This window comes from Anabrus simplex, chromosome 1, assembly GCF_040414725.1.
Source record: "Anabrus simplex isolate iqAnaSimp1 chromosome 1, ASM4041472v1, whole genome shotgun sequence".
Taxonomy (NCBI): Eukaryota; Metazoa; Arthropoda; class Insecta; order Orthoptera; family Tettigoniidae; genus Anabrus; species Anabrus simplex.
In genome coordinates this window covers 291,162,016-291,174,363 of record NC_090265.1, presented here as the reverse complement: position 1 = coordinate 291,174,363, position 12,348 = coordinate 291,162,016, and positions in this window count along the sequence as shown.

Here is a 12,348-nt window from a genome sequence, read left to right as displayed (position 1 = left end):
GTTAATGGGAATGGGGGCAAGCCCCATAGCCAGAACACCACTGAGGTTGCTGGTGGACTCCAGACAATGTTCACTACATGCTTCCATTACCTGCGGTCAGAGACACCACTAATGTAACGGCGGTGGCCCTTCAGATCTTCCTGAATGTTTTTAGCCAGGTTTTCTTTGGGGAAGTTCCCTGGATCTTTTATAGGGTTGGTCCGTGTCGCCAGAATAGTTGGTGAGGTAGTCGAAACACGACCGAACCAGGTGACAAATGTTTGGCGGTTGCGTTTTTAACGAATGACTTCGTTTCGAAGACTGTATGGTGTATACATCCTCAGTATCTGACGTAAGCACCAAATTCGGAATAGCTCGAGATTGTCAAGGTCAGCCTTGAAGAGTGTCCGTATTTCAGACCCTTACGGGAGTAATTGGGAAATTAAGTGTCCGAAGGCGGCGAATTTTAGTCTTGAATGCAAATGTAACACGGACTACAAACATAATGTAAAGCAATATCTGAACACACACACACAATGCATGGCATGATGATCTCGACATCACTGGCCAAAACATCAAGTAGCATTAACATCAATAAAATTAATTTCCTTTATCAAGAAAAAATATTTTTCTTACCTTCTAGCATACCCGGACATGCATTAGTTATCGTCTGCCACCTGTTGGAAAGATATTCCTAGACCTTCACAAGCATATTACGAATTATTCGATTATCAGGTCCTTTAAGATAATTCCCTTGTTATGAAAGTAGCAAAGTTATAGCTAAGACGAGCGAACAACAAGGACTTTCATACCTTCGCCTTCTTCTTCCTCTTTGGTTTGATATCGTCTTCTTCCCTCTTGTCGGGTGATTACTGCGTCCTAATGTCATTAGCAGGGGAGTCTGAAGTATCACAAGTAACCAGATCTACAGAGTCAAGTTGCAATTTCCCTTTATAATTTTAACAATTATGGAGAATCTCCTTTCGAGCGCTGATCCAATTATTCCTTTAAATTTAAGACAGTGGTGGACATAAGAAATGTTTCACAACGTGTCTAAAATGCGACCGTTCATTCTGAGCGGGGAAGTGGTGATATCTAAAGGAAATGTTATTAGCCTTCTACTTAAAACTACATGTAGGCCTACAATTTTCAGAGACGCTGGAATTTTGTCCCGCATGCGTTATTTAGAAAGCCAGCGCTCCATGTCTGAGCCGCTCAGTTCAGCTAAAACGTGTGATTTTGAAACATAGAATGTCATATCCCAGTTCCTTGTGAAACTGTACATCCCAAGACGTATTACCTATGAATGTGATTAATGGTCACATATAATTCAGAGGTTGCTTTTTAATTTTCTTGTTGTTTGCTCCAAACACACATTTCAACATAGAAAATGATCAGCTGAAAATACTGAGTCGTATCAACACGGATAAAGGAAAATAGCACACTATCATTGCGATGTCATAGCAAAGTAGGATATCCGGCATTGTAGGGTTTGTCTAGGCAATGCAAACAATTCTTAACCTAAAACCAATTGGCAGACTAAGAAATAATTGTCATTCCCAGCATTACCTAGGCATTGTTAAAAATACCAAACATGTAACAGGCAAAGTGCATGTTTTCGCATTAAACAACTTTGCCCGCTGGTGTAAATAATGTACATTTTAAATAGTTCGCTTGTTCTAATTTTAAAAATGGACTATAACACCTGTTGAAGCGTTACATATAACAATAAGCTGTATTTGTTAGAAATGCTGCTATTCTTAAGGTTGACAGTGTAAATACTCTAGAGATTACACACTTTTGTTATCGTTAAATGAGTTTTAGTTGTTGTTTTTCTGGTTCACCGATGGAGAATAATGCTGTCCATGAAACAAGGTTACAATTATGTTTCGAAAATTAGAATTGAATATGCTAATTATTATGGCGTGTGGCCTCCGGAGAGGCCTGGTGCAAGTCTTTCGAGTTAGGTGACCTGCACATCTGTGAGGACGGAACAAAGGGCAGCACGCTAACCATTTAGATGTAAAGCCGGACGAATAAGCTAGTAATAGTTTATTTCTTACTGAAGAATTGATGAACGTTTCATAAGTAGGCTTCAGGCCTTTCATTCCAGTGGACGTAAATACCCGCACTACAAGTCTGATTCTAAAAGAAGTTATTCTAAAACTTGTAATGTTTTTACATTTTACAATTTGTTTTACGTCGCATCGACACAGATAGGTCTCACGGCGACGATGGGAAAGGAAAGAGCTGGGAGTGGGAAGGAAGTGCCCGTGACCTTAATTATGGTACTGCCCTTACATTTTCCTGATGTGAAAGTAAACAACCACGGAAAACGTTTTTCAGGGCTGCCAACTGTGGGGTCCGAACAAACTAGTGATGTAAACTCAAACAAGATACAACTATCCAGCTTTAAGGTCCGAGCTTCATTTTCATCACAGTACCACAAATATATTTACACAAGCAACATCGGACATCACTTTCAAATTACAGTACATTTTTCCGTGCAAAATATAATCAAACAACGAAAATGACCGAAGTATGACCAAAAAAATTTAAAATTGTAAAATATGCATTGATATGCCTTATAAAATAAATGTAATTACTCAGTTCTAGAATTTTTCAAATATCAAGGAAATTACAGTAAAGTACTTGATTTATACTAATTAGGCCACGCTAATTTCGAATATTTCATCAGTTTATTTCAATCACCCTATCTTATTAAATTTATTACAATAGGTCTACTCCACAGCTTTGGTTGGCCACCCCTAACTAGAATTCGGATGTTTATAAGTTTCATTTATCTATTATACAACAATTTAAACATTAACTATAGGATAGTTCGTCTAATGGTCAATTAACTGCCGTAAAATTTCCAAAGGATTAAGGGAAAATAAATATTAGGCCTGACGCCTGTACGTGGCTAATATTTACGTAAATATGTTCATGTGATCACTGCATAAATAATACAGTCTCATCAGTTCATCAGTGAGGAACTAATTACTAGAAAAACTATAACAAAATAAGAAATACAGCTGACTCAATATATATGGCAATACCTTATAAAAGAGAATGTAGGAGAATGAAAACCACAAAGCACTATCCTTAAATTTGGCACTATTAAGTATGTGATCCGAGCTATAAATAATAAGAAATACAGTTAGGAAATCAGTTTAGGGGCCAATATCTCTTCAGGGGTACCCTAAACAGCCTAGCGTGTCCATATGGACACGTATCCAAGGTTTCTTTCAGTTGCTCCTGTGAAATTCTTGTCGTACAATTTTACGTTGGCATGCCTGTATAGATTTGAAAAAACTGTGTACTTTGTGTCAGATGCATATAGGAGTGCTAGTTCTTGCTTGGCGCATTGTTGTAACAGTGTGATTCTTGGTAGTTATTTTCAACACAAAGGTGATGGATATCCATGTCGAGTTATATTCATATTACATTTTTTAGATGAGTTTCAGTTTTGCAAACCACAGAACAGTATAATCAATGGACAGAGTATCATAGAATAACACTTAGCCAGTCAGATACAGTATGTATTTAGGACCTCATGTCTTGCCGGATCTGAGTGTTAACGATAGCCTGGAGGTACTCTTGCACGATGATAGTAGTGTTCTCATGGCAGATGCAGTTTATAATCCACCACCGGATCCATCTATTTTGACAGACGAAGATTCAGGTGAAGAAGATGTTGGAGGCATCTGAACCTAAACACACGCCAGCTTCTAGCTGACGCGGAAGTCAGTCTAGTAAATGAAGAAATTGTGACCGGGCGTAGAAAACTACACAATCTGAACAAAAGTAGGGATAGAACATGGGCAAAAGATGAGTCAAAGGTTTCCTTTTTAACAATCACAATGGAAACATGATGGCATTATTGTGACAAAGTGGAAAGATAACTCGATTGTTACCGCGACATCAGTCTGTGATGGTATACACCCTGTGTGCACAGTTAAAAGGTATTCAACAAAGTAGAGAAGATCCATTCAGATTCATCGATCTCACAACATTGGCGAATATAACGGGAGTATGGGAGGCATAGACGTGAATATAACGGGGATATGGGTGGGGGTGGGGGGATAGGCATAATGAATGAAAACTCTTGCTATGTATAGGATCAAAATTCGAATCAATGAATGGTACTGAGCTTTGCTCTCATAGCTTGTTTATATCTCTATCCTCAACTCATGGCAATCGAAGAAAGGAACAGGTGCAAAGCTCAAGCTCCGACGAGAAATTGCGCAAGTGTACACGACAAAATTCACGAATCCCATTAAAGGAGCAGAAAGACCATTCACTACTGTATTTAACATACACGGGCGCCCGGAAGGACGTGGGTTCGAATCCCCGTCAGGAAGTCATAAAATTTAAGAAACGAGATTTCCACTTCCGGAGGTGCATACGGCCCTGAGGTTTACTCAGCCTACACCAAAAATGAGTACCAGGTTAATTCCTGGGGGCAAAGGCGGTCGGGCGTAGGGCTAACCACTCTACCCCATCACGTGCCGAGGTTAACAATGGTGGAAGCCTTTACCTTCCACTCCTCTAAGGGCCTTCATGGCCTGTACGGAGGTGACTTTGCTTTGAATTTTTCTTTACTGATACGTGGTATATTTAGTGTTCGAGAGACTGAAAAGTTTTCTAAGTTCCTTTAACTGAATCGACAATGAAAAGTATGGCTTCCTTCTTAATGGAATCGGATCATGTTTTGTTGTAACCTGGTCTGATGCAACAGATAGAAAAGTAATTTACCCGACTGGTACAATAAACTAATACTGCAGTATGGTATTCTTCTTGAGATTGGAAGTAATTCTGGCAATTTGAACTTTGTATTTAGTGACGTCTTGGTGTGAATTCGTACCTTTGTTGTGCCAGTCTCGCTGGTATACATTCCATGATATTCGACGTCTTATAAGTCTACGTTGTCCAGCAATATCGCAAGGGAGTATCACCTGCAGGAGTTTTGCCCTTTCTCCTTTCGTGATACGCCGAGATGTGAATGTTTACGAGCCTGGAAGGAAAGGAGAACCTCAGTTGTTTTATTCATCCTTTCAATTTTCACGGTTTTCCCGACATTTCAGTCCATTAGATGTGAAGCATACACCTGTAACATCATTTTATAAGGTCTTAGCGTTTTTCGAGAGCGTTGTCCCGTCACCTTACACTTCTCACAATCTACAGCTAATGCGAGCGATCTTCTCTATCAGACGACAGAAGCGAGCAGCTTCGCCCTTGAAGTATTCATTCTCATTGCCATCGATTATAGACTTTTTCCTTTCAGTTCTGATTACATCTATGATTATAAAATGAAGTGTTTGTGTGTGCGTGCGTGTGTTTGTGTACCTGCCATTTCCAACCAAATCTACGGCACTCAGAGATCAGAGATTTTTAACATTGGTGGATGGAAGAGGTTCCAAATGCAACTCGAAGCCGGATTTTTCATTTTCACTTTCATTGGGGAGTTATCAACGACAAACCGGCGAACCGAGCACGCCTTTACCTCCTCGGCCAGGAAGACCCTATCAGTAAAGAACAGACTATTAAACAATGAATGGCATGCTTCGCTTCGTTCTTGAAAGAACATCATCAGATTCTATCAAATCCCTCTTTCCTAAAGTGAAATCGAAACATGACATCCTTTGTTTAATAGTGTGAGCTTTTTACGGGTATTTGATAGTCTTATGGGTGTTGTATTTAGTGTTCGACAGACTGAAAGTTACACATACAAAAAATGCGATGGAATACGGTACGTTTAAGTATTACGAACTCTACATACATTGTGCCATCTTTCTACGCGTCCTCTTGATGGTGCAAACACAAATTAAGGTACGCTGCGTAAAAATGAATGACAAACAGATGTTTTGTCATTTGTTGCTTGCCATAGGTCTCATCATAGTATAAGGAAAACTGCTCTTAAAATCATTGACAACATGTGCTCATTCCTCAAACAATTATTTCTTGCTTTAATGTGTACTAGCATAGGCCAGGGCATTAAAGTACTGGTAAAAAAAATCAAAATATCTCCTTCCTGAATATGGAACTGAATATCTCTTATTAACAGCCATTAGAATTAGCCTAATGCGTCGTTGAGCTATTGACGTACAAACGATATACGGTCTCAATTACCACTCTCTCGCTTTTAGCCGTGATGAGTAGGGTGCAAATGAGTAGATATTGCTGCGCATAGTCGATTGGAATATGAAAACTAGCGAGCAGAGTAATTCCAGGATCTAGGATTCGCCTACGTCTGCCATATCTCCTACTGTAGAGCCTGGGGTACTAGAAGATGCCAAGTGAAAGACCATTCATAAAGCAGGATTACACAAACTGCGTTATAAACTGTTGGAATTATCTTAATCACTTGTTCGGCATTGAACTTAGTAACTATTCATCAGCGACATATTGTTCCAAGATGATTATCATAATTCGTTCATGAGTTTTGAGTAGTAATACGGTAAGTAATTGCCGTATGAGTTGACTACTATTATCTGCGCACTTTTTAGCGATAGATTTACACCCTAGTGCTGAATCGGTCGACTTTGGTTATCTTCGAGATTCGTATTGGCAACATTCGAAACACAAACTAAGAATCGCTTATCATCCCTGTGCGACATCTGGCGTACACTTTAAGTACTCGTACTGTTGTTGTTTACACAGCAAAGCCAAACTATAGAATTCATGCTAGGAACACGTTTCGCATCGGGAAATGTTATATAGTATTATATATTGTGTGTGTGACACAGGGTTTGGCGTAAGATAATAAAGGTTTAGAAAATTCATATCGATCGATCATATTATCGATCCAATTCAGATTTCATTTCCATTCACTTGGCAGTACTACCGGAAACGGCAGTACTCCCTTCTTTCTCCTCAACCGAATACAAAAATCTATCACTAAAAAGTGCGCGTACTATATACACCATGAGTGTTGTGAGAGAAATCCCATCCGTATCTACACTGGGGTACGGTGAGAATGCACCAACCACACTGACCACACTGATAGTTAAGCAACTTTCATCGCTTTCCTGCCTGGATCGGTGGCCACACATTCACTTACACGGAACACTGTGATATATTCTGCCACAAAACACCAGTACACCCGTCATATGAGAGAGCCCAAACACGCACCAACATGTGGGAAGTCCGACACACAAATTAACAAAATGTTAATTTCTAAATAGCTGCAAATGGCTTGTCACCACTGTCTGAACAGAGTGCGTCCCAGAATTTACTCATGATCCTGTCAGAGGTAACACCCCGCAGCACAGGAAACCTTACGCCGTTAGCCAAATAGGCAAACTAACAGCACCGAAAAAGGAGGACTTTGTGCAGTATGTCCAGAAGCCTACGCTCTCTCTTCAAAGGGGTGTAAATCTGACAATCTGAGGAAGAAAATATACTTGGTAAATTTCTAGAATTAATAATATTTGAAAATTATTTGTGGATTCCTTACCATTCGTTATTCTTGGCTGCTGCTAACGTGCCTTGTCATAATTTATCTCAGTGTGGTCCTCATCATCCCCATAATGGAGCTGTCACAGCATGAAGAAAGGACATGTGCAGACGGACTCTCAATAGTACCAGCCATCGAAAATATGTCAGGTTACCAACATTCTCTCTTTAAATAATATTTTCTCAGTTATTGTCAGTTTGTTTATGTGCGAACGCGTAAACTATAGCTTTGTTTCCTTCCGTGGTTGTGATGATGACATTGATGATGATGATGATGACATTGATAATGATGATGATGGCGATGGCGGAGTTGATGGTGGTGTCAGTGTTGGCGAAGTTGTTAAGACTGGTGTCGGCGATGGCAGAGTTACGGGCGGTGGTGTCGATAGTGGCATTGATGCTCGTGGTGACAGCGGCGATGGTGAATTTCGTGGTGACGGAGAGAATTTGAATGCTGGGACTTCAGGTCGCATACGCCTCCCCCCCAAGAAAAATAACGCCATCTGCTGGTAGAGGGTGAAAATTACGAAAGAAAACTGTGAATTTGGTATTTTTTACCAATCGTTTTCTTAATAACAGTTGTTAAAAATAGTGGTGACCTCTCATTACAAAAATACAAATGGATATATTTAAGACTAGCTGATGTACCCGTGCTTCACTACGGGATTCTCAGAAGGACTGACTTGGTGGTTTTCCTAACTGAATTCAACATAGGTCATTAAAAAAACGTCAGTAGGAATGTAGCGATTGAAAGCAATGTTATCATATTGTACCATTCTGTTTAATCGCGAGAATGGATATTTAACGCAGTAAAAATATTGCGCAGTAGGACGCCGCTTGTGAGGGCGTGATGCTATACAGAGCGCGGGTATCGAGAAGGTAATTCCCCAGGCAGAATGTGGTTGTGTACAAGTGAGAAAGAGTATATGTGGAAGAGAGAAAGAGAGATAAGATTTTGTTATGGGAAGTCCCAGCGCCAACCCAACAGAATTTTAAGCGAGAGCAGACAGGGTCACCACACTACGGGAATCGAGCCCTAATTCGTATAATTGAAGGTTTCTCAGGAAAATAAAAGGATGGAAATGATTGCCAGAATTTTACGAAGCCATAGATATCTCAAGGTTTATAAATATATAATTAGATCAATAAACACGCAGCAAGCAGAACCACCGTGGGAAGATCTGGAGTGGCCGCATTCCAGACTCAAGATGTTTCTCGGTGGATTCCCGGGCGTCCCTTGGTATGTTGCCTCCTGTAAGAGCTGAGAGTTACGGAAAGGAGCATCCAGTCGACGATCATATTGCTGCCAGTACGCGTCGCGCGTCTGCCTAGATTGCGCCAGAAACCCTTTTGTTCAGAACAAAGACAGTCAGTAATTATTGCAGTGCGGTAACTTTGATCCAGTGGATCGGTGATCTACAGAGTTACAGATGGTAGATTCATAGATGTGACAATGTTCAGATACCTATCAGTAAGGTCGCATGTGGCTAATTGTATCGGCAACAAAGGAACGCCGTACTTATAGACTCCGATAAATAGCGGTAGGGGCGAAGCTCCCGAGTTGCCGGGGAAGTGTGGACAATAGGCTAAGGAGGTCTATATCCATCCTCGGATAGACTTGTGAATCCGAATTAAGCGGGCATGAAAACACAATAACTGAGTAGATAGTTTTCTAGGGCTGAAAATAGTTTATGGCATAGTGCACAAGTTAGTGAGTATTCGGTTATACGAGAATTGAGGACAAGGAGTTGTGATATTGCAAAGTGTTAGAGCTGTATGCTAGCTCAACCTACATGAAAGTCCAGAATGATGCGTTGTGTTTAAAGTGAACATTTCATTGTAGTAAGAGGTCGAGACGTATTCCGAGGGAAGTGAGGTGCAAGAACTTCAGAACGTGGCTTCGAAGACGCTACCTTGAACGAGGCATCCCTCAAGAAGAAGACAGCACCATGGACCAGCGGGACGTTGAGACCGGACTCCAAGAATCGACCCTGGGCGAGACCTCCACCATGATGGGCTAAATCACTATAGCCTACCCGGAGGGGGAGAAGAGGAGGTCATCATAACGAGATAAGTGGACCATGATTTCCTAGACATGTAATAAAGTTAGGGAGTCACGCAGAGATAGTAGAATTAAACTTGTAAATATTAATATAGGATTTGATTGTGGCCCATCAGGCTGCGTATTAAGATAGTGTTGACATGTCTAAAGGGTAAGGGTAGATAGATTTTTTCTTTATGTTAAGCAGACAATGATGTAATTTTGTTAACGCGGCAAAAGGTAGTGTGCCTAGTTGATACGTATTGTTTGAGTACGATAGACCGGACATTTTATTTTGGGTCGGTCGGTGAATACATTTTCCTTGTAGGATTAGGATCACTACGAGTAATTACCATTATATTCTAGGGGGAAGGGCAGACGTATCTGCGTGATGTTAGTTGTGCATGCTGGTTGTATTTCGATGATATGCATGGCTCTATTTTTGCAACTTAGATGAACGTAATCTGTAACGCAGGTGGAGACATTAATGTTATTTTGACTCTGTGCAACTCTGCCAAACAGGGCGTGAACCGCAGACCTAAGGTTACTGTGAACCCGTCGTATGTATCGACGATGTTGTTTTTATTGGGGTATAGTATGGTAGAATACTCTATATGATATAAATGGGGCCCGTGATGGTTTGTCAGTGAAATTGGATACATAGTGTAAGATGTATTTCCTCACTTATTTATGTGGCCATTTTCTTTGTCAAGCGTAGATAAGTAAAAGCCCCTTCGTAAAGTTCGCTCTGGGAGCACAAGAACCAGGATACTGAGTCACAGGCGGTCGGTGTGTTTACGAATTTTTTTTTGGCGAGGGAGAGCCTCTCATGGCTAGACGAAACAGGTCAATGCACGGCCCGCACCTTGGGGTTGGAGCGGCCATCTTTGTATAGCCCGGGGGAAGGTCGTCTTTCTTCTGGCAGAGTAGCTTTATGGAGACACTGTTGCTTCATTCATTTAAACGTTTACCTCCTTTACTTTCTCTTTTGTTGTTTCTGCTTTCTTATCGTTGCGTATTACACTTAAGGTATCCTGCACGATGTAATTGTTACGAGAGCCCATCTGTTCACACAAAGTTCTGCTTGGTGGACGTGGGTTCACGTCCATGTAAATATGTAATATAGGGCGGTAGAGTATGTTATCTGAGATTACTTTTATACTTATTGTGCTGCTATTTTTGTGTATATAAATATCCCGATATGGGAGGAAACTTTCATAATAGCGCTAATTTCTGCGGATATCCTTAATTCTACCATCATGTCATTTTTATGCCGTAGGCACAGTGATGCTATTTCCATGTGGGGGGCACATCCGTTCTTTCCTGGTTCACAGATCGACAAACTTCAGCATAACGTCATCATCCAGATTGTATTTTCTTTGTTTTCTTTTAAACTGTAAATGTGAGCCTTTGGGACATTTATTTAGGCACTACAGGTGCAATGGTAAATATGTGATTTATAAATACAACTTATACTCACAAAGTCTGATCGTAGCGAAAATGTTCCTCGTATTGTAGTTTACTGTAATTGTATGAGTTCCCCATTATCCTCTCGTCACAAGAACCCAGTTGTCGACCATTTCTGCCGACTGCAGCTGAGCTGGTGCCCGTATGTAAGAACAAGTAAGCAGGTAAGTATGATCCTGCAGTGTTGTTGTGCCCTGTAGGGTACAATATAAAATACACGATCAAATGAAAAAAACCCGCACACTTTCTCACTTTCAACGTACAGTACTACGGTGCCGATCTAAGAGTCCAAAGTTCCAGAGCTAGAATAACCAGGTCGCAGACTGCCGTGAACACTCCTCTGTCATTATTCCGTTAAATATGCACACTACTCATTCCAATCAGTGGCTCAGAGTAGGGATTGAATAGCTCGAATACTATGATGAACCAGTGTGTTACGTACCAGATATATCAGAAAATGTATGAACCAGAGGAATGGCATGCTAAAGAGGAAAGTTATCTTACACCCCAGCTACTTCCCACCAATATACAGGCAGGCTGTTACAGTCGGTACGACCAGGCGAGTTGGCCGTGTGGTTAGGGGCGCGCAGCTGTGAGCTTGCATCCGGGAGATAGTGGATTCGAACCCCACTACCGGCAACCCTGAAGACGGTATTCGGGAGATAGTGGGTTCGAGCCCCACTGTCGGAAGTCCTGACGATGGTTTTCCGTGGTTTCCATTTTCACACCAGGCAAATGCCGGGACTGTGCCTTAATTAAAGCCACGGCCGCTTCCTTCCACTTCCTAGACCTTTCCTATCCCATCGTCGCCATAAGACATATCTGTGTCGGTGCGACGTTAAGCAAAAACAATGGTATTGCGTGGTTTCCGATTTTCACACCAGTCACACCAGGCTGTACCTTAAAGCCAAGGCCGCTTCCTTCACACCACTATTCATTTCCTATCCCATCGTCGCCATAAGACCTACCTGTGTCGGTGCAACGTCAAGCAAATAAAAAATACCTCGGTACGCTGCAGTAATCCTATCTATCGGGGATGAGAGGAAACAGAAGACAAAAAGCACAATACACCAAACAATGGTCAATGTAATATTATTGTTGATAAAGTTTATGAGCTTTCTATATTGCAGGCCTTCACATTAGTTTTCTTTCGACTCTGTGATATTAGGGTGCCGTACAAAATTATTTATATCGTAGACTGCAGTTCCTTATTCTCAGACTTTACATACTGATTTTCACTAAATTCTATTTACCCATTTTCTCGTGACTCGGCGCTGATTTGGACTTAGTAACAAAAAATCCAAATTCATGAATATCTCCGATTATATGCGGTACGGTAACAATGTATAAGACATAAGTGATCGGAAATTTAATAACTTATTACATAACTACTACTAACTTAA